The sequence below is a fragment of the Borostomias antarcticus genome (genome assembly GCF_949987555.1).
Source record: "Borostomias antarcticus genome assembly, contig: scaffold_102, whole genome shotgun sequence".
Classification (NCBI taxonomy): domain Eukaryota; kingdom Metazoa; phylum Chordata; class Actinopteri; order Stomiiformes; family Stomiidae; genus Borostomias; species Borostomias antarcticus.
Window position 1 is genome coordinate 178,613 of NW_028176625.1, and position 5,000 is coordinate 183,612.

The 5,000-nt window shown below is 53.5% G+C and overlaps 1 protein-coding gene across 1 annotated transcript in view; it reads right to left on the reverse strand.

The window, feature by feature from the left end:
• The window catches only part of nr3c2 (nuclear receptor subfamily 3, group C, member 2), a gene marked incomplete at its 3' end in the record, with an annotated part of 133,680 nt that overhangs the window by 69,068 nt on the left and 59,612 nt on the right, over nt 1-5,000 (reverse strand). The gene's annotated exons all lie outside the window — the stretch shown is intronic.

The window sequence follows — 5,000 nt, forward strand, 5'->3', positions numbered from 1 at the left end:
CTCTCCCTCTACACCCAAACACTCCAGAACATCTCCCCACACTTCCACCTGAGGGAAACACTCTCCCTCTACACCCAAACACTCCAGAACATCTCCCCACACTTCCACCTGAGGGAAACACTCTCCCTCTACACCCAAACACTCCAGAACATCTCCCCACACTTCCACCTGAGGGAAACACTCTCCCTCTACACCCAAACACTCCAGAACATCTCCCCACACTTCCACCTGAGGGAAACACTCTCCCTCTACACCCAAACACTCCAGAACATCTCCCCACACTTCCACCTGAGGGAAACACTCTCCCTCTACACCCAAACACTCCAGAACATCTCCCCACACTTCCACCTGAGGGAAACACTCTCCCTCTACACCCAAACACTCCAGAACATCTCCCCACACTTCCACCTGAGGGAAACACTCTCCCTCTACACCCAAACACTCCAGAACATCTCCCCACACTTCCACCTGAGGGAAACACTCTCCCTCTACACCCAAACACTCCAGAACATCTCCCCACACTTCCACCTGAGGGAAACACTCTCCCTCTACACCCAAACACTCCAGAACATCCCCCACACTTCCACCTGAGGGAAACACTCTCCCTCTACACCCAAACACTCCAGAACATCTCCCCACACTTCCACCTGAGGGAAACACTCTCCCTCTACACCCAAACACTCCAGAACATCTCCCCACACTTCCACCTGAGGGAAACACTCTCCCTCTACACCCAAACACTCCAGAACATCCCCCACACTTCCACCTGAGGGAAACACTCTCCCTCTACACCCAAACACTCCAGAACATCTCCCCCACACTTCCACCTGAGGAAACACTCTCCCTCTACACCCAAACACTCCAGAACATCCCCCACACTTCCACCTGAGGGAAACACTCTCCCTCTACACCCAAACACTCCAGAACATCTCCCCACACTTCCACCTGAGGGAAACACTCTCCCTCTACACCCAAACACTCCAGAACATCTCCCCACACTTCCACCTGAGGGAAACACTCTCCCTCTACACCCAAACACTCCAGAACATCTCCCCACACTTCCACCTGAGGGAAACACTCTCCCTCTACACCCAAACACTCCAGAACATCTCCCCACACTTCCACCTGAGGGAAACACTCTCCCTCTACACCCAAACACTCCAGAACATCTCCCCACACTTCCACCTGAGGGAAACACTCTCCCTCTACACCCAAACACTCCAGAACATCTCCCCACACTTCCACCTGAGGGAAACACTCTCCCTCTACACCCAAACACTCCAGAACATCTCCCCACACTTCCACCTGAGGGAAACACTCTCCCTCTACACCCAAACACTCCAGAACATCTCCCCACACTTCCACCTGAGGGAAACACTCTCCCTCTACACCCAAACACTCCAGAACATCTCCCCACACTTCCACCTGAGGGAAACACTCTCCCTCTACACCCAAACACTCCAGAACATCTCCCACACTTCCACCTGAGGAAACACTCTCCCTCTACACCCAAACACTCCAGAACATCTCCCCACACTTCCACCTGAGGGAAACACTCTCCCTCTACACCCAAACACTCCAGAACATCTCCCCACACTTCCACCTGAGGGAAACACTCTCCCTCTACACCCAAACACTCCAGAACATCTCCCCACACTTCCACCTGAGGGAAACACTCTCCCTCTACACCCAAACACTCCAGAACATCTCCCCACACTTCCACCTGAGGGAAACACTCTCCCTCTACACCCAAACACTCCAGAACATCCCCCACACTTCCACCTGAGGGAAAACACTCTCCCTCTACACCCAAACACTCCAGAACATCTCCCCACACTTCCACCTGAGGGAAACACTCTCCCTCTACACCCAAACACTCCAGAACATCTCCCCACACTTCCACCTGAGGGAAACACTCTCCCTCTACACCCAAACACTCCAGAACATCTCCCCACACTTCCACCTGAGGGAAACACTCTCCCTCTACACCCAAACACTCCAGAACATCTCCCCACACTTCCACCTGAGGGAAACACTCTCCCTCTACACCCAAACACTCCAGAACATCCCCCCACACTTCCACCTGAGGGAAACACTCTCCCTCTACACCCAAACACTCCAGAACATCTCCCCACACTTCCACCTGAGGGAAACACTCTCCCTCTACACCCAAACACTCCAGAACATCTCCCCACACTTCCACCTGAGGGAAACACTCTCCCTCTACACCCAAACACTCCAGAACATCTCCCCACACTTCCACCTGAGGAAACACTCTCCCTCTACACCCAAACACTCCAGAACATCTCCCCACACTTCACCTGAGGGAAACACTCTCCCTCTACACCCAAACACTCCAGAACATCTCCCCACACTTCCACCTGAGGGAAACACTCTCCCTCTACACCCAAACACTCCAGAACATCTCCCCACACTTCCACCTGAGGGAAACACTCTCCCTCTACACCCAAACACTCCAGAACATCCCCCACACTTCCACCTGAGGGAAACACTCTCCCTCTACACCCAAACACTCCAGAACATCTCCCCACACTTCCACCTGAGGGAAACACTCTCCCTCTACACCCAAACACTCCAGAACATCTCCCCACACTTCCACCTGAGGGAAACACTCTCCCTCTACACCCAAACACTCCAGAACATCTCCCCACACTTCCACCTGAGGGAAACACTCTCCTCTACACCCAAACACTCCAGAACATCTCCCCACACTTCCACCTGAGGGAAACACTCTCCCTCTACACCCAAACACTCCAGAACATCCCCCCACACTTCCACCTGAGGGAAACACTCTCCCTCTACACCCAAACACTCCAGAACATCCCCCCACACTTCCACCTGAGGGAAACACTCTCCCTCTACACCCAAACACTCCAGAACATCTCCCCACACTTCCACCTGAGGGAAACACTCTCCCTCTACACCCAAACACTCCAGAACATCTCCCCACACTTCCACCTGAGGGAAACACTCTCCCTCTACACCCAAACACTCCAGAACATCCCCCCACACTTCCACCTGAGGGAAACACTCTCCCTCTACACCCAAACACTCCAGAACATCTCCCCACACTTCCACCTGAGGGAAACACTCTCCCTCTACACCCAAACACTCCAGAACATCCCCCACACTTCCACCTGAGGGAAACACTCTCCCTCTACACCCAAACACTCCAGAACATCCCCCCACACTTCCACCTGAGGGAAACACTCTCCCTCTACACCCAAACACTCCAGAACATCTCCCCACACTTCCACCTGAGGGAAACACTCTCCCTCTACACCCAAACACTCCAGAACATCTCCCACACTTCCACCTGAGGGAAACACTCTCCCTCTACACCCAAACACTCCAGAACATCTCCCCACACTTCCACCTGAGGGAAACACTCTCCCTCTACACCCAAACACTCCAGAACATCCCCCCACACTTCCACCTGAGGGAAACACTCTCCCTCTACACCCAAACACTCCAGAACATCTCCCCACACTTCCACCTGAGGGAAACACTCTCCCTCTACACCCAAACACTCCAGAACATCTCCCCACACTTCCACCTGAGGAAACACTCTCCCTCTACACCCAAACACTCCAGAACATCTCCCCACACTTCCACCTGAGGGAAACACTCTCCCTCTACACCCAAACACTCCAGAACATCTCCCCACACTTCCACCTGAGGGAAACACTCTCCCTCTACACCCAAACACTCCAGAACATCTCCCCACACTTCCACCTGAGGGAAACACTCTCCCTCTACACCCAAACACTCCAGAACATCTCCCCACACTTCCACCTGAGGGAAACACTCTCCCTCTACACCCAAACACTCCAGAACATCCCCCCACACTTCCACCTGAGGGAAACACTCTCCCTCTACACCCAAACACTCCAGAACATCTCCCCACACTTCCACCTGAGGGAAACACTCTCCCTCTACACCCAAACACTCCAGAACATCCCCCCACACTTCCACCTGAGGGAAACACTCTCCCTCTACACCCAAACACTCCAGAACATCTCCCCACACTTCCACCTGAGGGAAACACTCTCCCTCTACACCCAAACACTCCAGAACATCTCCCCACACTTCCACCTGAGGGAAACACTCTCCCTCTACACCCAAACACTCCAGAACATCTCCCCACACTTCCACCTGAGGGAAACACTCTCCCTCTACACCCAAACACTCCAGAACATCTCCCCACACTTCCACCTGAGGAAACACTCTCCCTCTACACCCAAACACTCCAGAACATCTCCCCACACTTCCACCTGAGGGAAACACTCTCCCTCTACACCCAAACACTCCAGAACATCCCCCCACACTTCCACCTGAGGGAAACACTCTCCCTCTACACCCAAACACTCCAGAACATCCCCCACACTTCCACCTGAGGGAACACTCTCCCTCTACACCCAAACACTCCAGAACATCTCCCCACACTTCCACCTGAGGGAAACACTCTCCCTCTACACCCAAACACTCCAGAACATCTCCCCACACTTCCACCTGAGGGAAACACTCTCCCTCTACACCCAAACACTCCAGAACATCTCCCCACACTTCCACCTGAGGGAAACACTCTCCCTCTACACCCAAACACTCCAGAACATCCCCCCACACTTCCACCTGAGGAAACACTCTCCCTCTACACCCAAACACTCCAGAACATCTCCCCACACTTCCACCTGAGGGAAACACTCTCCCTCTACACCCAAACACTCCAGAACATCTCCCCACACTTCCACCTGAGGGAAACACTCTCCCTCTACACCCAAACACTCCAGAACATCTCCCCACACTTCCACCTGAGGGAAACACTCTCCCTCTACACCCAAACACTCCAGAACATCTCCCCACACTTCCACCTGAGGGAAACACTCTCCCTCTACACCCAAACACTCCAGAACATCTCCCCACACTTCCACCTGAGGGAAACACTCTCCCTCTACACCCAAACACTCCAGAACATCTCC